We start from the raw sequence: 24,543 nt of genomic DNA on the forward strand, positions 1-24,543 counted from the left end.
TCCCAGCTGCCCCAAGTCATGTGACTTCAATCACTCTTTACTGCTGTACTGCAAGTTGGAGTGATATCACCCCCTCCCTTTCCCCCCCAGCAGCCAAACAAAAGAACAATGGGAAGGTAACCAGATAACAGCTCCCTAACACAAGATAACGGCTGCCTGGTAGATCTAAGAACAACACTCAATAGTAAAATCCCATGTCTCACTGAGACACATTCAGTTACATTGAGAAGGAAAAACAGCAGCCTGCCAGAAAGCATTTCTCTCCTAAAGTGCAGGCACAAGTCACATGACTGGGGCAGCTGGGAAACTGACAAAATGTCTAGCCCCATGTCAGATTTCAAAATTGAATATAAAAAAATCTGTTTGCTCTTTTGAGAAATGGATTTCAGTGCAGAATTCTGCTGGAGCAGCACTATTAACTGATTTATTTTGATTCTTTTTTTTCCCATGACAGTATCCCTTTAAATTCTTTGATGAAATGGGCAAAAGTATGCATAGGGGATGGGCTAGAGAATAAGGCGTGCCAAGAAATAAAGCAGAGAGATCCTGCTCATAAAACATTTCGCTAAAGAGAAACATTCGAGTTAAAACATCCTGTTAACAAACGCCATTCTCCTAACAAAATACAGGGGAGAAGAAAGGAGAACCTTTAGATCTGCAGGTAAATAATGTTTTCTTCACATTTAATTCAACCCCAAATGTAAATGTATGTGAATGAGATTTAACAGAACTGAAGTACAGTATATGTCAGTGTAAATATGTGTTTCAGTTACTTCAGTACCGGGAACTGCTGTTGATTTCGTTTCATGTCTTTGCTTTGCTGACGTGTCAGCTCTTGTGGGCGCGCAGATAATTTACTTCTCTGGTAATAATTAATATTCATTCAATTGATCTCCTTAATTAATAGTATGTGTTCTGTTTATCTGGGCTGGACTAGACAGTGTCGCTATTTACAGATAAAGCAAAATGTATCCAGACTTTTTACTAAATTAGCTCTGCAGATCCCACCAGGTCAATATAGATCATTGTCCCCCTTTTTCCATTGAACAGAATGCTGTGATATACTGAATGGTTGTGTGGGGCAACTGTGTGAGGCCAAATCTAACCAATGAGCACAAAAATAAGCATTTTCCTAAAGTATTGGTGTACCGCACGCCTGTACAAATAGCTCAAGGCAGGGCATCATAATCATTATAAAATAACAAATAGAAATCCAATTGCTTTGAATTTTTGCTTTGCCTTGACAAATCTTCTTTTTGCGAAACACGCGTCTGCGTTATTCTGCTTTTATTAATAGAAATCTATCAAATGGCAATTTTTACACCTTAAACTGATCCAAAACCGAACTATAGGGGGGTTGCGAATTCCTAAGGTGGCCATAGACTTAATGATATCAGCCTAATCAACTCGTGCTAAGATATTTATTACTATTTATGTAGCACTGCACTTTATATCACTAAGGTTCTATTAATTAGCAAAGAAAATTGTGGTGAAGAATTGGTCAAACGCAGGTTGTTGCTGCAAAAATGAAGGTGCTCAACTACCCCCACCCTGGCAAAAAGTTGAACAGAAAAGTGGCCACTGCAAAGGGATCAGTCTTGTCCAGGGACAGTGCGAGCTTGAGGGACCCCTCATCAGACACTCCATCTGGGAACGGACGTGATAGCGCTAGTGGTCCTCGATATTTTCCTGCATCAGATACATACACCAATTCCCAGAGAGGATTACCCACATCGAAACAAACAAGGATCTAACTGATTTAGTTATTAATATCTCCTCGTATGTACTGTCTACTGATGAACATTCGGTTTTGAATAGAGGTTTGGGGTTTGTCCCTTCGTATGGTTTAGACCAGGGATCCCCAACCTTTAGAACCCGTGAGCAACATTCAGAAGTAAAAGGAGTTGGGGAGCAACACAAGCATTAAAAATGTTCCTGGGGTGCCAAATGAGTTCTGTGATTGGCCAATTAGTAGCCCCTATGTGGATTGTCAACCTACATTGAGGTTCTGTTTGTCCAAACACCTGTTTTTTATACAACCAAAACTTGCCTCCAAGCCTGGAATTCAAAAATGATCACCTGCTTTGAGGCGACTGGGAGCAACATTCAATGGGTTGGAGAGCAACGAGATACTGGTTGGGGATCACTGGTTTAGACTTTTTAAACTGGGAAATAGAATTTTAAAAATTTCTGAGAATTCTTAAACTAAAAATGTGCTTTACAGGTAAAGCGTTTGACATCTAGAGGTTTGTTTAAGAAAAAGAGTACCTATATTCCCCCAGTACAAAATGATGCCATGTCAGCTTTTGAAAAGATCGTTTCAACTGAAGTAAAAAAAAACTAAATGATCAGCCAATTGGTAAGACATTTAAACCTAATCTGTTTTTTAAAAAATAGACAGGCTTTACTGAAATTACAAAAGGTTAATTCTATAGTAATTAAAAAAGCTGACAAGGGTGAACGTATTGTACTGATGTATATAGGCGAAGCTGAACAGCAGCTTAATACACCGAGACACCACAAAGTAATCAATAATGATCCCATTTTTGAAATACAGCGGGAAATTAGTCTCATGGTTACAGAAGCCTTTTATAATGGTCTTATTTCTCGGGATACTAAGGAATTTCTAGAAGTAGATCATCCTCGTGTACCAGTATTATATCTCCTACCAAAAGTCCACAAATCACTAACTAATCCCCCAGGTCGACAGATTGTCTCGTGAGTAGGTTCTGTTTTGGAACTCTTATCTAAATGCGTGGATCTATTCTACACCCCTTGGTGAGTAAAATTCCATGATGGCTGAATGATACAAATGATTTGCTACACACTCTATCCACTCTTAAAAATGTAGGCACAGATTGTAGTCTGTGTTGTACTGATATGGTTAGTCTTTATACTTCTATACCTCAAGATGAGGGGATAGGGTGTGTTGAGGAGTGGTTACTTGAAACTGATCTTTCACACAACATGGTATATTTTCTAATAGATTGCCTGACGCTGGTATTAAAACGGAACTATTTTAGATTCCAGGGCAAATATTACTGGCAGTGCCAAGGGACCTTGATGGGGGCAGCGGTGGCTCCGTAGTTTGCCAATTTGTTCGTTCTCAAGCTAGAGAGGAAAGCTAAAAGATGATTACCAAAAACATATGGCCCTCTATGTTCGCTATGTGGATGACATTTTGGTAATTTTGAAAGGTGGCATGTCTGCCTTCCTTGAAATGGTTAATTTAGCAAATGAAAAACATCCTACAATTAAATTTACCACCGAAGTGTCAGGGGACACACTGAATTTCCTTGATGTGAAATTAACCTTGAAGGAAGGCAGTATTTCAACTGAATTGTATCGTAAACTAACTGATTTGTTAGATTTTTCCATCTTCTATAATCCCAAATGCATCACATCAATACCCAAGGGACGATACTTAAGAGGAAGGAGAATAGCCTCTGATGAGGACAGGTACTGGAACGCTGTTGGACCACTCACCAAAAGATTTAGAGAGAATGGTTATAAGATCCAAAATCTGAGAAACACAGCTAAAGAAGTGAAAACCATACCTAGAGAAGTGCTGCTAACCCAGAAAGTTAAATCAAAAGAGACTAGTAGAACCCCCTTTGTGAGTAGATCTACACATGTAAGCAGTCAGCTTGAAAAAGTTGTGAAAAGGTTCTGGCCCAGTCTACAACAAGATAAGATTTCAAAATATATTTTTACTGACACCCCGTTGTTCTGCTATACGAGAGGCCAGACACTAAGGAATACATTTTTTGTGACTTCAGGACTTCAAGTTTGGCTCTTTTCGTCACTTCAGGTCTTTTCGTGGCTTCAGGACTTCAAGTTCGGCTCCTTTCATGACTTGAGGTCTTTCCACGGCTTCAAGACTTCAGGTCTGGCTCTTTCTGTGACTTTGCGACTTTTCGTGACTTCAGGACTTAAAATTTGGCTCATTTTATGACTTTGGGTCTTTCCACGTCTTCAGTTCGGCTCTTTTCGTGACTTTGGGTCTTTCCGCAGCTTCAGGACTTCAAGTTCGGCTCTTTCCCGTGACTTAGGCTCTTTTCGTAGCTTCAGGACTTCAAGTTCAACTCCTTTCATGACTTTGGGTCTTTCCACAGCTTCAGGACTTCAAGTTTGCCTCTTTTTGTGACTTCGGTTCTTTCCGTGGCTTCAGGACTTCAAGTTTGGCTCCTATCGTGACTTGAGGTCTTTCCACGGCTTCAAGACTTCAAGTCTGGCTCTTTCCGTGACTTTGGGTCTTTTCGTGACTTCAGGACTTCAAATTTGGCTCATTTTATGACTTTGGGTCTTTCCACGTCTTCAGGACTTAAAGTTCAGCTCTTTTCGTGACTTTGGGTCTTTCCGCAGCTTCACGACTTCAAGTTTGGCTCTTTCCGTGACTTAGGCTCTTTTCGTGGCTTCAGGACTTCAAGTTCAACTCCTTTCATGACTTTGGGTCTTTCCACAGTTTCAGGACTTCAAGTTTGCCTCTTTCCGCGACTTTGGGTCTTTTTGTGGCTTCTGGACCTCGGCTCTTTTTGTGAATTTGCCAGTTTGGGACGTTTTCATAGCTGCCAAGGGCAGCCCAGCTATTTTAAAAACTACAGCACAGCCCCTTTAGACCCAGGCCCACTACATTTGTACCCCCTGTGCCCCCAAATGGTGGCCCTGCGCAGTGCTGTTTAATGATTTAGCAGGACTATAAGATTGTGTTCAGGTTTCCCTGCCTACATTGTCTATTTGTTGTTTTTAATTGCTAATAAAATACATTTTAATCACCAAGAAATCCAATGCTGTTAATAACACAAACTTCTTTGCAAAAGGTTTGTGTGTTGATGGTATGTGTCCTGATTTGTTTCTTTGACTTTTCCTTCATGCCTTTGTGAACAGAGATTAGCAAAAGGAATAAGACACGTAACATTTTTGGAAAATCTATGAATCGGGTGTGTTTATTATTTGTTGAATAACCATTGCCAGAATATCTAGTCAATGGCAATTTATAGTACTCTAAGCTAAAGTGTTAAGTGGTAAGGTTTTGCTTTAATAATATTTCCTGATGGGCTTTCTAGACGTTCCTTTTTGTGTTGGACAGGTAGAGGGGTTACTACATTGGTCTCCTTAATACAATGTGAGAAGCCATTGAATTTACCTTAACTTATGGACAAATATCAACCCCCCTTCCCCAAGAAAAATGTCATGTCATCTCAGAGACTGTATTCTCAAGCCCCTATATCACCTGAGGAGATGTTTTGAAACCTAATAAAAAGTTACTCCAGCACACGTATAATGCAAAAGGGGATAACCCTGTGTTTAATATTATCAAGCTTAAAGGTTACAAACCTCAAAACAATTACAATGCTACTTGTAAAAAAAACATAAAAGGGGAATTTTTCTGAACTATCATATTAATGACTGTACTAGCAATAATGCACACCTGTACAGTTAGCCTGTAGGCATGGCGTGTTTTGTCATGAAGTAACTAGCAATCCAGTGACTTTTAACTCTTTGCTATGAAAATTATATCTCAGGGCTAGGGGAAGGAACCAGTAAAACAGTCTGTAAACACAGATTTCCCCTAAAGATCAGAACAGATCATTTAGGGGCCCATTTACTAAGAGTCAAAGTGAATTTTCGAATTCAAAAACTTCGAATTTCTAAGTAATTTTTGGGTACTTCGACCATCAAATAGGCCAAAATGAGATTTGAATTAAAAAACCATTCGAAAATCGAAGTACTGTCTGTTTAAAAAACTTCGATTTTGACACTTCGCCACCTTACACCTGTAAGGCCGGTATAGCCAGTATTTAGCTACGTTTTTAAAGTCAAAGTTTTTTTTTTGGAAAATCGAACGATTTCTAGATTCGATGGAATGATTTGAATTCGATCGAAAATGGCTAAAATCACTCAAAAAAACACTTACACTATCGATGGTCGAATTTCGAAGTTTTACCACTTCGAAATTCGACCCTTATTAAATGTGCCCCTAAGTATATATAATTTTTTAACATTGTAGGGGAATTTACAGTTACTGTATATGAGTAACTTGATTCCTTCTTTCAGGGAAAGTATAAAGTATATATATAAAATATCATCTTCAAAATCTTTTCTGCTTTATTTATTTATATGATACGTGTCTGGTTCATTACTAATCCTATATGATTATCTTGAAATAGTAGATGTTTTTTAATCTTTTAGTTTTTTTTGTGAAACCTTTTAAAACCTTGCTATTGCTTGAGGACAGGCATGTTTTGACTTTGACCATCCAATCTGTATCACAGATTAAGGTCCACTGCAGTTGCACTTTAGAGTTTCCTAATTTTCTCAAATGGGAATGGGAAGGCTTCACATAACTACATATAGTTGTGCTTCAATGAAATGAAAATGAAATCTTCTGTAATGTTACTTCAGGGGACAATCTGCTTAGAACATGAATTGTGTTACCAGATTTGTATATGACCAAAATATTTATGGCTGGGGCAGGTTCCAAAACCTTTTTCATAATAATTTCCTAAGGCGTTTGATCTGATTCCACAGCTATTTATCCCTCATAGATGAGATACTGATGGAAATCCACAAACAATGTCAAACTCTTTTACTATGTGAGCATAATGTCTCTCTGTGTCTGTGAGTGATCTGGAGGCAGAGACCACTGGTTTGCAGCAACACCACTCCAAGCAGGGACGGGTTTACATAGTGACAAACTGCCGTTTGTTGCCCCTGTCCCCTCCCCTTTATTCGTGCAAATTTTCATCATCAATGGGGATTGGTGCATAGGAAATTTAAAAAATGATTGTATCTCCAACACATTCCCAGTGTTTTTGAACCAATGTGGGTGTGGTTGGGCAGCATGCCGCCCCCCTAAAATCCTGCCGCCCTAGGCCCGGGCCAGTAACGTAACTTGGTGGGGGCGGGCCCTGGTGCGGGCCGTGCAGCCGGGCCCGCCCCCACCCTCGGCTGCGTGATTTTTCTCTGCGGCTGCAGCCGACTCCAGCTGGCTGCAGTGCATGCGATCTTCCAGGGGGGGCCCTGTGGGGTGCGGACCCTGGCCCAGTTGCACCCCCTGCTCCCCCGGTAATTATGCCCCTGGCCCAGGCCTAGGTGGCCTTTCCACAAATCCAGGCCTGACTCCAAGCCCTTGTTTGGATGCCCTAACTTGAATTTTCTTGTTTAATGTTGTACTATGTTATAGAATATCTATATACAATTTCTTCGGCACACTACTTGCTTTTTCAGGTGCATTCAACTCCACAGGCTACTTCCAGGCCAGTCATCATACTCGATTTCCCATAGGGAGGAAGCAATCAGCAATCCCTTTAAATCATTTATTTAGCAGAATGTGGCACAAGCTTTTGGGGTGCACCGAGGCACCTGAAGAAGTGGTTGACCCCAAAAGCTTGTGCCACAGTCTGCTAAATAAATGATTTAAAGGCATTGCCGAAGGTTTGGTGTGCTTCCTCCCTATGGGAAATTGAGTAATATATTATAGTTCCAGCTTTGAAGATGATCTGTTTTATTTTGTTGAATGCCTCATTATGTTCAGATTCCTTCTGAAAGTCAAATGACTGACTGAATGTCCAGTTCCAAAATAATTTTTTAGCTTACACCTAATTCTGATAGGATATGTCCAAATTATTATACTGAGACCTGTATATGTTTTCTATTACTTTCCTTTGGAACACTTCCTGTGCAGATATGAAAATGGCAATTGATTAAAGTGGTACCTTCCTGCAGTATGTTAATATAGAACTGTCTGGTTTAGTTGTATTTGCCAATGCTTAAAATGGAAAAATAGTTTGCCTACCAGTTTGCTAGTGATGTTTTTTGGGGGTAGGAATAGTGCTTTCTTTTCACTGTGATGTTTAGTTACATAGTTACATAGTTACATAGTTAAGTTGGTTTGAAAAAAGACAAAGGTTCATCAAGTTCAACCCCTCCAACCCAACTGTTCTTAGGGGGTCTAGACAAATCCATGTTTCTCATGTGTGGGGTTCTTCTACTGTGACACTTTAAATTTTTCACCCAATTTTTTTCATCCAGTCAATCTCTTTAGATAGTTCTTCTTTCAGGGCTACTTCTGTGAGTAGCATGACCTCTTGGGATAATTGTTCTATCCAACAGAACCTTGTACTTTCCAGCAGTCCATAGAAGACATATTTGTATGGATGAAGAATATCAAAGCAGTTCATATTGGGTTTCTGTGTATTTTGGGAATCTTCAAAATAATACCCAACTGAATGAGTTTTAGATCTAGACAAGCTCAACCAGTATTGGGTTTATCATGACAATGTTAAGTTGCAGTTTCTGTTTATTGCATTTACAAGAACACACCTTGCACAATGAGTTGTTTTCCACCATATCCATACAGCTTGCCAGTGGTTTCTGTTACTTCCCTTTCTCTCCAACCCATATGAACAAACAATAGCACTTAACTTCCTCTTCTTTATTCTTGAGAGGATCCTTAAAGAGATATCATACATCCTTCAACATGAGTGTAATAAATGGGGCCTGTGCTGAACATAACTTTTGCCTATTGTTTTAATCAGGAAACATCTATAGTTTTGTTGCTCCTTGATGTAAAGAGGGCAAACAGGGAAACTGAAGATGTTCAATGTTTAGTCCTCTGAGGTAGATCGATTCCCAGTGCACAGGTAATCCCCCTGCAGGATAGACTTCTGCTGATAAAGCAGTCACAACAAAGGAAAAAGGAAGGGGATTGTATTCTGGTAATTAAACATCTACCTCACAATCACCAACATGGAGTAGCTTCAAACATATTTTTGTGATAAGAACAAAAGGCAACAAGTAAGTCCTATTAACTGCACTCTAGCAAACGATGGGTTGTATTGCCCCTGCATGCTGTTTAAATCATTCCTATTCCCCTGAAAGGTTAATACTGTCTTCAGGGCCAGCACTAGGGGTAGGCAGAGTAGGCACATGCCTATGGCACAAAGCTGGTGGGGGGCGCCAGGCGCGTACCATCTCTGCCTCCTACCCCCAATCTGGTCCTTTCTCTGCCCTGGCCATCGTTGCACATGTGTGCACGTTGGAAGTCCATTTGCACATGGGTGTAAGTCATAGTGGCGTATCCAGATATCTTCTTTTTTTAGTAATTTTTTAACACGATTGCCAGCATGGCGAAATTTTGGTACACTATCCACCACTTGAATTTTTTAGTTGTTGAACCCCATGGCTTTTCTCGGCACCTTCTGGTCCAATACTTTCAATTTAATAGCAGACTTACAGTATGCTCAGTCACTCTTTCCTTTACCATTTCCTTTACCATTTATCTTTCCATACCATTCCGAGTGGTCTATCCCACATACAGCTGTCCACAAGGGCACACTACACAAATGTACACAAATGTACACTACAAAAGTGATGCTGCATGTATAGTCATCTCTGATCTTAATAGGAGTGTCCTTGCATGGGTGATAGATAGTATCAGCCTTTAGCACATTAGAACAGCAGTTGCAGGACAGACAAGGGAAGGTCCCATTGTTTCTTGCACACAACAACAGATCATCACCTGGGTGCCCCTCCCAAGTCCGATTTCACAAATAGGGATCCAATGATTTTGTTTCTTTTGCACGACATAGGGGGCAAACTTTGGAAAAACTCTACCTCTTGTATCCCACCCCTTAAGAATCCCCAATGTTTGTGGAGAATTTTGGTAACTTCCTGACTCACTGTACTGAAGCTAGAGACAAAAGGGATTTGTTTCAAATTACTCCTAAGTTGACAAGAAAAACTACCGCCATCTACCTGTTTTTGTCTTGAGAGGGTTGTCGGATATCCCCTCTGTTCCACTGATCCTTCTCATCCAATCGTTTTTGTTGAAAAAAATTTCATCCGACACAATCTGTTTAACCCAGATGAATTGGGACTTTGGTAGTGATTTCCTGGTCTGGATTGGGTGGAATAAATAAAAAATGTAGCCGTGTATTCTTGTTTGTTAGTTTTACAAAAAAATCAGTAATAATACAACCATCCCTCTTAGTGTCTATAAGGCAATATGGTCATTATCTGAATGTAGGGTGAAATTAATAAAAGACAATTCAGCATTAATCTCACCATGAAATGCATGTGCAAAGGGCATCCGTTCAAATAGTGAACATGTCATCGAAATAGCGTAACTGTATCACACAGTGTCGTTGGACCCATTTATTCAAATATAAAAATTTATGCTGAAAATTATTCATGAAAACATTCACATAGGACAGGGCCACATTGCACCCCTTATCTGCATATAGAACTGATCTTGAGACATAAAATAGTTATTGTGGAGTACCGTTTCAAGATATTGCAAAACACATTTATTTTGGGACCCATCCATATTGGTATCACAGACCAGTTCTATCTGGACAGCCTCTACACCCCATAATGAGCAATTGAGGTGCTGATTTGACCTCATTTGTACCTCTTCCATCTCTTTTATTACACGGCTCTGGTGGATTTGTGTTTTTTTAGGGAAGCTCAGCTCTCCTTTTAAGACAGCAAGGTAGACTTGAGACCACAGACCCCAGTGTCCTTCTTTCTCCCTGTGTGGGGTCCCAGGGCCTAGAAAAACCACCAGGCAGCAGTTTCTTGGGACTTCTCCACCTCTTCTCTATTTTCATTTTCCTACTTTTATTTCTCAAATGCCGGATAGGTGGCCTTTCCACAAATCCAGGCCTGACTCCAAGCCCTTGTTTGGATGCCCTAACTTGAATTTTCTTGTTTAATGTTGTACTATGTTATAGAATATCTATATACAATTTCTTCGGCACACTACTTGCTTTTTCAGGTGCATTCAACTCCACAGACTACTTCCAGGCCAGTCATCATACTCGATTTCCCATAGGGAGGAAGCAATCAGCAATCCCTTTAAATCATTTATTAAGCAGAATGTGGCACAAGCTTTTGGGGTGCACCGAGGCACCTGAAGAAGTGGTTGACCCCAAAAGCTTGTGCCACAGTCTGCTAAATAAATGATTTAAAGGCATTGCCGAAGATTTGTTGTGCTTCCTCCCTATGGGAAATTGAGTAATATATTATAGTTCCAGCTTTGAAGATGATCTGTTTTATTTTGTTGAATGCCTCATTATGTTCAGATTCCTTCTGAAAGTCAAATGACTGACTGAATGTCCAGTTCCAAAATATTTTTTTAGCTCACACCTAATTCTGATAGGATATGTCCAAATTATTATACTGAGACCTGTATATGTTTTCTATTACTTTCCTTTGGAACACTTCCTGTGCAGATTGAATATGAAAATGGCAATTGATTAAAGTGGTACCTTCCTGCGGTATGTTAGTATAGAACTGTCTGGTTTAGTTGTATTTGCCAATGCTTAAAATGGAAAAATAGTTTGCCTACCAGTTTGCTAGTGATGTTTTTTGGGGGTAGGAATAGTGCTTTCATTTCACTGTGATGTTTAGTTACATAGTTACATAGTTAGGTTGGTTTGAAAAAAGACAAAGGTTCATCTAGTTCAACCCCTCCAACCCAACTGTTCTTAGGGGGTCTAGACAAATCCTTGTTTCTCATGTGTGGGGTTCTTCTTCTGTGACACTTTAAAATTTGCACCCAATTTTTTTCATCCAGTCAATCTCTTTAAATAGTTCCTCTTTCAGGGCTACTTCTGGTCTGTGAGGAGCATGACCTCTTGGGATAATTGTTCTATCCAACAGAACCTTGTACTATCCAGCAGTCCATAGAAGACATATTTGTATGGATGAAGAATATCAAAGCAGTTCATATTGGGTTACTGTGTATTTTGGGAATCTTCAAAATAATACCCAACTGAATGAGTTTTAGATCTAGACAAGCTCAACCAGTATTGGGTTTATCATGACAATGTTGAGTTGCAGTTTCTGTTTATTGCATTTACAAGAACACACCTTGCACAATGAGTTGTTTTCCACCATATCCATACAGCTTGCCAGTGGTTTCTGTTACTTCCCTTTCTCTCCAACCCATATGAACAAACAATAGCACTTAACTTCCTCTTCTTTATTCTTGAGAGGATCCTTAAAGGAGAAGGAAAGGTTAAAACTAAGTAAGCCTTATCAGAAAGGTCCATCTAAATATACCAGTAAACCCCCAAAGTAATGTTGCTCTGAGTCCCCTGTCAAAAGAAACACTGCATTTCTTTCCTTCTATTGTGTACTCATGGGCTTCTGTATCAGACTTCCTGTTTTCAGCTTAAACCTCATTGCCCTGGGCAAGAGCATGCTCAGTTTGCTCCTCTCCCCCTCAGCCCTTCCTTCTCTACTGTAATCTGAGCCCAGAGCAGGGAGAGATGTCACACCACATTAATACTGCAGCTCCTATCCTAAACAAACAGAGAGTTTCTAGAGCTTTTTACTCAGGTATGGTAAAACATTCTGCAGAATAAATATAGCATTCTAGCTAATCTATTGGCAATAAAATGCCTCTGTAGCTTTCCTTCTCCTTTAAAGAGATATCATACATCCTTCAACATGAGTGTAATAAATGGGGCCTGTGCTGAACATAACTTTTTACTATTGTTTTAATCAGGAAACATCTATAGTTTTGTTGCTCCTTGATGTAAAGAGGGCAAACAGGGAAACTGAAGATGTTCAATGTTTAGTCCTCTGAGGTAGATCGATTCCCAGTGCACAGGTAATCCCCCTGCAGGATAGACTTCTGCTGATAAAGCAGTCACAACAAAGGAAAAAGGAAGGGGATTGTATTCTGGTAATTAAACATCTACCTCACAATCACCAACATGGAGTAGCTTCAAACATATTTTTGTGATAAAAACAAAAGGCAACAAGTAAGTCCTATTAACTGCACTCTAGCAAACGATGGGTTGTATTGCCCCTGCATGCTGTTTAAATCATTCCTATTCCCCTGAAAGGTTAATACTGTCTTCAGGGCCAGCACTAGGGGTAGGCAGAGTAGGCACATGCCTATGGCACAAAGCTGGTGGGGGGCGCCAGGCACGTACCATCTCTGCCTCCTACCCCCAATCTGGTCCTTTCTCTGCCCTGGCCATCGTTGCACATGTGTGCACGTTGGAAGTCCATTTGCGCATGGGTGTAAGTCATAGTGGCGTATCCATATATCTTCTTTTTTTAGTAATTTTTTAACACGATTGCCAGCATGGCGAAATTTAGGTACACTATCCACCACTTGAATTTTTTAGTTGTTGAACCCCATGGCTTTTCTCGGCACCTTCTGGTCCAATACTTTCAATTTAATAGCAGACTTACAGTATGCTCAGTCACTCTTTCCTTTACCATTTCCTTTACCATTTATCTTTTCCATACCATTCGAGTGGTCTATCCCACATACAGCTGTCCACAAGGGCACACTACACAAATGTACACAAATGTACACTACAAAAGTGATGCTGCATGTATAGTCATCTCTGATCTTAATAGGAGTGTCCTTGCATGGGTGATAGATAGTATCAGCCTTTAGCACATTAGAGAACAGCAGTTGCAGGACAGACAAGGGAAGGTCCCATTGTTTCTTGCACACAACAACAGATCATCACCTGGGTGCCCCTCCCAAGTCCGATTTCACAAATAGGGATCCAATGATTTTGTTTCTTTTGCACAACATAGGGGGCAAACTTTGGAAAAACTCTACCTCTTGTATCCCACCCCTTAAGAATCCCCAATGTTTGTGGATAATTTTGGTAATTTCCTGACTCACTGTACTGAAGCTAGAGACAAAAGGGATTTGTTTCAAATTACTCCTAAATTGACAAGAAAAACTACCGCCATCTACCTGTTTTTGTCTTGAGAGGGTTGTCGGATATCCCCTCTGTTCCACTGATCCTTCTCATCCAATCGTTTTTGTTGAAAAAAATTTCATCCGACACAATCTGTTTAACCCAGATGAATTGGGACTTTGGTAGTGATTTCCTGGTCTGGATTGGGTGGAATAAATAAAAAATGTAGCCGTGTATTCTTATTTGTTAGTTTTATAAAAAGATCAGTAATAATACAACCATCCCTCTTAGTGTCTATAAGGCAATATGGTCATTATCTGAATGTAGGGTGAAATTAATAAAAGACAATTCAGCATTAATCTCACCATGAAATGCATGTGCAAAGGGCATCCGTTCAAATAGTGAACATGTCATCGAAATAGCGTAACTGTATCACACAGTGTCGTTGGACCCATTTATTCAAATATAAAAATTTATGCTGAAAATTATTCATGAAAACATTCACATAGGACAGGGCCACATTGCACCCCTTATCTGCATATAGAACTGATCTTGAGGCATAAAATAGTTATTGTGGAGTACCGTTTCAAGATATTGCAAAACACATTTATTTTGGGACCCATCCATATTGGTATCACAGACCAGTTCTATCTGGACAGCCTCTACACCCCATAATGAGGAATTGAGGTGCTGATTTGACCTCATTTGTACCTCTTCCATCTCTTTTATTACACGGCTCTGGTGGATTTGTGTTTTTTTAGGGAAGCTCAGCTCTCCTTTTAAGACAGCAAGGTAGACTTGAGACCACAGACCCCAGTGTCCTTCTTTCTCCCTGTGTGGGGTCCCAGGGCCTAGAAAAACCACCAGGCAGCAGTTTCTTGGGACTTCTCCACCTCTTCTCTATTTTCATTTTCCTACTTTTATTTCTCAAATGCCGGTTTTGGATTCAATTCACTTCCTATACTAGACAGCTCTGACTGTCTTTCATAAAACCAATTTTACTTAATTGTTTTCGCACATTGGCAATTTGTGATTGCATCTAGGTTATGGCACTAGCACTTTAAAACTATTTCCTTATTGGTGTTTGAATCGTGTTTTATATAATTCTAATTTAAGAATTGTCTTATAGAACGAATTAGCACTCAGCACTTTTAATGCTTTTACAAGCAATCAATCAAAGATTTAAGCACATAGATATCACCTTTTAACCCAGCAATTACTGGTACCATATTTAATATTTGACAATCGAATTATTGCTTTAAGCACTTTTTTAATTCCTAACTGGTTTTGGGTGTGGAAGGTAAGGGGGTTTTACTTCTTTTCTCTTGGTCTTAGCTTAAAGAAAAAGGAAAGCTAGCAAAGCAGTTTATTGTCAATAGATTAGCCACAATAGTGCAAGCTATGACACTATTTATTCTGTAGAATGCTTTACCATACTTGAATAAACAGCTGTAGAAGCTCTCTGTTTGTTTAGGATAGAAGCTGCCATATTTTCTTGATGTGACATCACTTCCTGCCTGCGTTTCCCTGCTCACTCATAGCTCTGGGCTCAGATTACAGCAGGGAGGGGGAGAGGAACAAACTGAGCATGCTCAAGCCCAAGCCCTGGAGGTTTAAGCTGAAAACAGGAAGTCTGATACAGAAGCCCATGAGTACACAATAGAAGGAAAGAAATGTGGTGTTTCTTTTGACAGAGGACTCAGAGCAGCATTACTTTGATTGTTTACTGGTGTATTTATATAGACCTTTCTGATAAAACTTACTTAACTTTAGCCTTTCCTTCTCCTTTAAATTGAACAAGTAATATACACCTCACTCACTTCAGGAAGTGATTTGTTTTAATTGGTAAGGTTCCTACAAACCAACTTTTTTCTAAATGATTACAAAAACTGTAAGAGCAGGTTACTGATTGCTCAACCATAAATTGCTTTCAGGACAATCATCAAAATTTGTGAACAGTGTGCTTTTAAGCTCTCAACAGATAATTTACTTCGAGTCTTAAGTAGCAATTTCTTGGTACACTCCTTCAGAACAAGATCACACTCCAGCACACAAAGGGATACCCATTGAAATATTATCTGCAATGCACAGACCTGCATTCCTGTTTCTCTTGTTTTGCTAAAATCTGTTTTCTTGCCAAAAGATTATTCAAGATTTTACATGCCCAAAAATGCAAGGTATCTCTGCAACAATATTAAGTAACAGTCAAAAGCATCAGTGTTTTCCATAACGTCATTAAAGGACAAGGAAACCCCAACAAATAAAGAAAACTACAGAAAAATATAGCCTAGATCCAAATGCTATATTTATTTTCCTCCAAACTTCTTACTTCATCAGAGCGAGCCTAGACAGAGTAATTGGTTTGCTTGCAGTCACCAAATTGGATTACAGCATTATTTTCAATCTGCGCATGTGCAAAGATGTAATGTAAAATAACAGCACTTAAGCTGGCCACAGACGCAAAGATCCGATCGTACGAATCAATATACGATCGGACTTCCCCATCTCCCGACCTGCCACTAACCATTCAGATCAAATAAAGTACAAAAGAACAGACAGCAATCGTACGAATGTTATGTCCGACGAAAGCTGGTGACAGTCTCCCTCTTAAAATCGTACTATCGGCAATACATGCAGAGATATTACCCGCAGCCAACAGAAATCTTTTAACCTGTCCGATAGACCAAACGGCCGATCTCTGCCGGATGAAAAATGTTGGGACTCTCCCCACACGGCCTGAAAATTGTATGAATCCTTGATTCGTACGATCAGATCTTTGCGTCTATGGCCAGCTTTAGTGTGCTTTGAGCACATACATGGTGGTTGGCCAAATTATATAATCATGCTCTGCAGTCTTGGTCTAACTGACAGGGCACAGATTAGCTGGATCTGATATTGCCCAAAAGAAACAGGCATATTGGATGTTTGTGGTGCTGCATATGGAATTTGCAGTAAGTGTGTATGTACCCTAAAAGTATTTAGGGTATACTTGTACTTTAACAAGAGGCATGAAGTGCAGTGTTTTGCGCCCCCCAAAAAAAGCAACAAAATCATTAAAACAATCATGACAACAAATTTCCTGGCCACTGTATGTCAAAATAAAAGCATTGACATTTACCCAGCAATACACAAAAATAAAAAGGAAAGAATAAGAAAACATAATCTTTGAAGGCTCTTTCATTGGAAATGACAAGCACTTTGAAAGTAAAAACTTTCCCTCCAACAGGTATCACGTTAGGCCTGTAGTGATTCAAGAAGGTCTCCAAGCTTATGCCAGACATATTTTCTCTGTTGGCACTTCTGATACCCATTAGAAGGACACTACCCTTGCATAATAGGTTGGAGCTAGTTTTCTTGTGGCTGGTATGTTTTTCAAATTGGGATGACTAGCCAAATTGCAATGGTTGAAGTGGAAGAAACTCAACCTTTCATTGGTTAGGAAGGAAATACAAACAGTCTCTCTGTTTCCTGTAGGACTGTGAAACCTTCAAATACTAGGTAACTGCTCTTGCTGCATCATTAGTGCTTCATAACGAATCATCAGTGGAGAGCAGGAGGTTGCTGGAAGAACAATATCATGGTTTAAGAAGAGTTTGAATTACCTTAATCCTTCTAATCTTGTCAATTTAGTCCATGCCATCAGTAAAAGAAAAACAGATTTTGAAGACCATAAAGAGCCTTGGAGAAAAAGATCCTGTCTTGGTGGCAATTGAGAAGCCTTCTCCCTCTGATGTTTCAAGAGAAGAAAAATCCAGGAACTCCAAGTCTAAGACAAAATTGCCTCCCTTAGCTCCATTGCATATTTTTAGTGAACTGAGCCAGTCAGCAAAACAGGGGGAACTTAGTACACTGAAGGGAACTCCTATTTCAGTAGAAGTGCCTCCATGGCTTGATGGTGGTAAGCCCTCAAGAAAAACAAAGGTAGTTGTGTATTTTTTGGCATAACCATGAGATCCACACTCAGAATCTCCCAATGTCAAGGCCACTCATGCCTGCTCACCTAATCCCTGCTCAAGAAATATATTTACTGATTAAGTCTCCCTGGAAGGTGAACTGTTGACAGCTTCCCGATTCTTTTTAGCCCACTTTAAGTTAGGTGCTATTTTTAGCAGCAGCAGGTGCTATTTGTAGCCCCCCTACCGGTTGATATAAGCAACTGGTTTTTTGTTGTCTAATTTAAATTTTACCACGTTCCCTTTAAGGGCTGTAGCAAAGTGCATCAATTCTTGGTGTACTGGAAGAGAACTTCAATGTAGGGAGGATGCATCAGTGGCAACCACCTCCCAATTCCACTGTAAAAGGAGAAAACCCTCAACACATTAATCACCCCATTAACCATAATCACCATTGGAAATCCTTCTTTGCTAGTAATAGAACTTAAAAAACCCTCTTCCTTTAGAAACAGGACAATGTCCTCTTCACACAAGTGCTGCAGAGCTATTCTCTTCTTTTGAAGTCATGGAATTGTAGACCTGGTGAAACAATGTTGGGGATGGTACTGAAAAGAACTCTATCCAGTACTTGGATTACTGACTTGCAGGTCTGACTCCTCCTTTGAGTCTCCTAAGAAAGATAGTCATAGCAATTGAAGGAGGGGTAGCCTTAGCCCTCATTAATAGCTATGGCAGCTCCTAATTGACCAAGAATTAAATCTGAAAACTGTCTCTAGGAATGGACTTAGAAGCAGGTCAATAACATCTTCTTCAACCTGTCCCCTGAAAAAGAAAAGGAAGACAAGTAGATGTTTTGCTTTCTCCTTGAGCGTCTACTTTCTGTTCATGGCATCCTTTCAGACAAAAGAATCATCATTTGGGAGAGTGAGTCATTTTTCCAAAAGTATGGAAACACCCTGAGCAGAGCGAAAAAACAAGATTACTGGCTCTAGGAAAAGCGATGTCTTCTCTGGTCAATTTACAGGGTGGGGAAATACCTAGTGATGGGAGAATTTGTTTTTGACGCCGGCGTCTGTTTTTGAGACCGACACCCATTTTTAACGCCAGCGTCCGTTTTTTTTACGGCAACGTCAATTTTTTTTTGACGCCGGCAAATTTTCACCAGCGAATTTTCACGGCCGTTTTGCGAATTTATTCGCTGGCGGCGAATCGCACAAATTCACAGCGAATTCGCACCTGCCGAATAATTTAGCCCATCACTAGAAATACCGAGTGTTTTTATGTTGACATATAATGGCCAGGAAATTGTGATTTTTATGCTGCAATTTTTAAGAATTTGGCAATCCAATAATTTGCTTATTCAGTTTTTTCCATGTCCAAGGTTGTTTACCATGACTTGACCTTAACATTATCACAGTCATTGGTAAATCATAGCATCCAACCAGAATGTAACATTTATTGGTCAACTGTTTGAAAATAGACATTTGATGTGGGAAATGTTTAGAACTTCTATTATATTATCCCATTTGACTTTGACCCCCCCAAAAATTAAATCAAAGCAGGAATAATTAGATATTTTTGCAAGCACACATGACATGTGCAAGGCCAAATACCTGCCCTTTCCCCCAAATTACCATCCTCGAAATTACCACTTATGCCATTGGAATGTTTCTTGGCCACATATATGACAAAAATAATTAAAATACATAGCCATGAATATTAAGTAACAGGTACTAAATAGTGTTGATAACAAAATATAAATTATAATACTTAGAAGCTCTAAAGTCCCTGTCAAAAGACCAAACTAGGTGCATGACAATCATACCAGGCCACCAGCCACTTATGCCCTCCAGCATGGTGCGTATGCATGATTATACAGTATGCTTCAACCATGGTATCTATTTGTAACGTAACTCCTCCCAGAGACCCACTGCTCTTAAAGAGTAAGACCCACTGGATACATTGGTATTTTCCACAACTTCGCACTGACAAAAACGATCTCCATTGCCAGGGATATGCTGCCTGGCCATGACAATAGACTGTATTCCCTTCATACTGCATGATAATGGAGTGCTCTACCTGTGAGGTTTCCACTTGTTGAAAGTGGTGAGTGCTCAACCAGAAATCCCCTTCCTTGCACGGGGACAAAAGTCAGTATAGACAAAATCCAGAAGCACACCAAAAATAGTTGCTGCGTGAAAATAGGTGATTATAGCCCATAAGCACAAACAAGGCAACATTTGGGACCCCTCCGGGCCCTTTATCAAACCTGTAGACTGTATTCTCTTCATAGTGAAGGGCAATATTTTTTGACGTGCACCAATTTTTTCACTCATAGAAGTCTATGGGTTTTATTTTTGCGACGAAACCTGGTGAAAATTTTTGCTTATCACTAAAACCTTTACCTAACCATGCCATTCAAAATACTCATCTAACTTGGGTCAATTTAGCCTGTATCCCAGCAATTGTGACAAATAACACTGGGTGGGACTAAAATTACCTAAGCTCCACCCCCAATGCTACATCTAATTATAGATATTAACCCATGGCAGGCAGTCTTGTACCACCCGGTCATGAGCCCTCATTCAACAATTGCTGTATCGGGCTTCCCTTTCCTAAACCAAAAAATAGTACAGGTATGGAATCTGTTATCAAGAATGTTCGGAACCTGGGGTTTTCTGGATAATGGATCTTCCCATAATTTGTATCTTCATACCTTAAGTCTAACAGAAAGTCATTTAAACATAAATAAACTCAATAGGCTGGTTTTGCCTCCAATAAGGATTAATTATATCTTATTTGAGATCAAGTACAAGGTACTGTTTATTACCACATTATTACTACAATTATTTGATTAAATGGATCCTATGGAAGATGGTGGACAAATGCCAAGATACCGTGTATACAGTTAATGGTGTTTTTCAAGAATACATAACTTTCCCACCTCATCTGCTTCAATCCAAACAGTCCCACAACAAAAAAATTATTTCAACAGGAATGGATCCATCAGAATGTGTGTCATGTACATATTCACGCAAAACAACATGTTTCAAGTCACACAGGATCCTTATAAAGTGTGTAAAATATGTTCAAAACTCCATTTAAAAGGCTCAAACAGGAAACAATACACAAATCCTTCTTACAGCTCATACATGTTTTAGTATTATTATTAACATGTATTTATATAGCGCCAACATATTGCGTAGCACTGTAAAGTAAATGTGATTATACAACTAAATGACATGAATTCTATACATAGAACATATGGAGTTACATACATCACAATCAATACTGGTACAAAAAGGTGAGGAAGGCCCTATGCAGAAAGAGCTTACACTCTAAAGGGAAGGGAGTAATACGCAAGGTGTGGGAGTGGGCAAGATCGAATTAAGTGGGTGAGAAATGTGACACTGTATGTGGTGTTGCGTTTGGTAGTTAAAGGACCAGTAACATCAAAAAAAAATTCGGAAAAAATCGTTAGTACACATCAAAAAAAAAAACACCACCACAAATTATAATTTAAAATCACAAAGCCTTTATTAAGATATAACTTACAGAAACTGCACTTACTGTCCTGTACAGAAACGGCGAAAGGGCGACCATCAATGCTACTGGGCTCGATTTCTCCTCCCTGGCTACTCTACTGACAGCTTGTGAATGAGCAAGATGGATGCCTCATGCCTGCAATGCGATGCAGTGACTGCTCGGGCCCCCTCCTCCTCCTGTACTATAGATGAGAAGCGCCCACCTGGACACTGGAGGAAGCGGTGGTAGTGGAGGCGGTGGAGGGAGCTGTAAATCAATGTTAGCAGCGGCAGCCGCTTCTCATCAGTGGCCAGGCCCCCTCCTCCTCCACCGCTCCCTGCCCTGGTCGCTCCTGCTCCGTTCCCTGCACATGAGTGATTGTTTCTGCCTGCATTCCGTTTAGCTAACAGACCTACGTGTGCCTTGTAGCTGGATGCGATACAGCTTTCCTTTTCCCCGCTCCGCTGCACCTCCTCTGCTCCTGCGCCCAGTGCTAATCCAGCGCACAGTACAGCTACAAGGCACACGTAGGTCTGTTAGCTAAACGGAATGCAGGCAGATACAGACGCTATCGAAACAATCACTCATGTGCAGGGAAAGGAGCAGGAGCGACCAGGGCAGGGAGCGGTGGAGGAGGAGGGGGCCTGGCCAGTGACTGATGATGAGAAGTGGCTGCCGCTGCCAACATTGATTTACAGCTCCCTCCACCGCCTCCACTACCACCGCTTCCTCCAGTGTCCAGGTGGGCGCTTCTCATCTATAGTACAGGAGGAGGAGGGGGCCCGAGCAGTCACTGCATCGCATCGCAGGCATGAGGCATCCATCTTGCTCCTTCACAAACTGACAGTAGAGTAGCCAGGGAGGAGAAATCGAGCCCAGCAGCATCGATGGTCGCCCTTTCGCCGTTTCTGTACAGGACAGGAAGTGCAGTTTCTGTAAGTTATTTCTTAATAAAGGCTTTGTGATTTTAAATTATAATTTGTGGTGGTGTTTTTTTTTTTGATGTGTACTAACGATTTTTTAAAAAAAAATTTTTTGATGTTACTGGTCCTTTAAGCAAAGTGAGGGTAGGCTTCTCGAAAGAAGTGCATTTAAGAGATTTCTTGAAAGCAGAAAGGTTGGGAGAAAGTTGGACAGACCGTGGGAGAGAGTTCCAGAGGAGGCGTGCAGCCCTTGCAAAGTCTTGAATGTGAGCATGTGAGGAGGTAATGAGAGAAGAGTTGAGTAGCAGGTCAGTAGAGGAGCGTAGTAAGCGGTTAGGTGAATATATAGTGAATAAAGTACCCCCAGTTGTAAAATATGAGGATATTATAAGTCACCGAGGAGTTTCATGACCATATAAAAACACGAGGCCGAAGGCCGATTGTTTTTATACAGGTCATGGAACTCCAAGGTAACTTCTAATATCCTCATATTTTACAACTGGGGGTACTTTATTTATTATAATACACAAGTTTCAATGAGTCAGGTGACAGAAATGACATCAAAACTTACCGTTTATAACTGATGACATCAGAACTCACCATTTATAACGATATAATTTACAGGATATTCATGGCTTTTGTGTATTATATAGAGATAAGTTCAGAGATGTAGGGTGGGACAGAGTTGTGAAGTGCTTTGAAAGTCAGTGTCATTAATTTGAATTTGATTCCGAAAGGTAACGGAAGCCAGTGCAGGGATTGACAGAATGGCGAGGCAGAGGAGGAGCGGTTGCTGAGGTGTATGAGCCTGGCAGCAGTGTTCATTATGGACTGGAGAGCTGACAGTCTCTGGAGGGGAAGGCCAATTAAAAGAGAGTTACAGTAGTCTAGACGCGATATGATGAGAGAGTGAATAAGAATTTTGGCAGCATCTTGGGTGATAAATGATGGTATTTTGGATATGTTCCTTAGGTGGAAGTGACATGATTTAATAAGTGACTGGATATGAGGAGTGAATGACAGGGCAGAATCTAGGATATGTTTAAACATTTTGTACTCTTTCTCCTCATAGACCTTTCATGATGGGGGGGGCACTTAGTTTTTAAAGGAAATTTAAAGTGAGAAAACACCATAAACTTCTGGATCATCAATGCACACCAACTTTACATTGCAATTTAAATGTGTTATATATAGGACAAAAATAAAAAAAACATATAGATATTAACCTTTGTTTATCTTTTTGTCAAATTGTACCTTAATTTGTTATTAGTGAATTATTTTTACATTTTTTCCAGCAGTGGGATTTCCAGAGAAAATAAATCTGAACCGTTTGGTTTCTAAAACATTGTGTCAGAGTCTATTCACTGGGATTTCAGTGGTGTCACCAGGGTGAGTTGTAGGAATATCCCCATTATTACACATCCTAGATTACACTTCAAAACTGGTAAAAATGAGCAGCACTTATTATCACCCATCAAGCTGCACATATTTAGCAGGAAACACACTAGTCTTACTAGTTGGGGAGGTAATGGCTGCTAGTTATTGTGCTGCCACCAGTCTAGTGCCAATCAGTTCATGTCCTTTAGTTTAGGTGGCAAAATCAGTTTGTGGAGAACAAAACTGCCCAATACAGTTGTGAGATAATGGGGTGGATGAATGGAAACAGTCCTTCAAAGATGTTGATTAGACAATGTCAATGTCGTACATCATAAAGTAAAACCAGTGAATAGGAAGCAGTGATTAGTACAAAATGATACTTATGGAATATATTAGTTGTGCAATGGCTCTGTGGGCAGTTTACTACCTTTTCGGGGGAATGTAATAAAAATCGCTAACGGAAAAACTATTCGCAATGCGAAAAGTTATGCCTTTGCGCGAACCAATTTTGCTTTGTGCGAATTTAATATAGCTTTTGTGAGCCCGGAAACTGTTTAGCGACTACTTCCGACAGTGAAAGACCGTTTGCGAATTTTATAGTTTGCGCCAATGCGCAGTCAATGTAATAAAACTTCTTACTGAAAAAGTCGTTATGTTTGCTCCAAAAGATTACGACACCTTCAAGCACTTCTTATGAGTGCGCAATTAAAATTCGCAATGCGCAATTAAAATTCGCAATGCAATAACAGTTTAAGGAACAATATTACATTGCGAGATGTGGATTTTTAGTCTTATTGGTGCGAATTGTTTTGCTCTTTGCGACTTTTATTACATTCCCCTCTTAGTCTCTATTATATTGTACATTTTCAACCTTGGCAGGGCTCAGAGAAATGTGCTCAGTACACAAAATGAATAAATATTAATTGGAAGCAAACATATTATATTACATCTGTATCCCTTGACAGTTATCCAAAATGCCTGTGGATCACTCCTTGCTCTGCCTACCTCAGCCTGACTCTCTTTTCTTTCCTACAGTCCAACATTTGCTGTATGCTTCTGTGATATGTAGATATGAGAAACCAGCACCGAACATCATCAGTCACACAAAACACCCCAACTCCAATTATATCACAATGTTACATA

At 40.0% G+C, this 24,543-nt stretch overlaps 1 long non-coding RNA gene across 1 annotated transcript in view; it reads left to right on the forward strand.

The window, feature by feature from the left end:
- The first annotated feature begins 523 nt into the window (after positions 1-523).
- LOC121398142 overlaps positions 524-24,543 on the forward strand; it is a 48,742-nt gene continuing 24,722 nt past the window's right edge. The window contains exon 1 of the long non-coding RNA XR_005964127.1: positions 524-661. This is a non-coding gene — a long non-coding RNA (uncharacterized LOC121398142). The remainder of the gene's footprint in view (positions 662-24,543) is intronic.

Source organism: Xenopus laevis, chromosome 9_10L, assembly GCF_017654675.1.
Source record: "Xenopus laevis strain J_2021 chromosome 9_10L, Xenopus_laevis_v10.1, whole genome shotgun sequence".
Taxonomy (NCBI): domain Eukaryota; kingdom Metazoa; phylum Chordata; class Amphibia; order Anura; family Pipidae; genus Xenopus; species Xenopus laevis.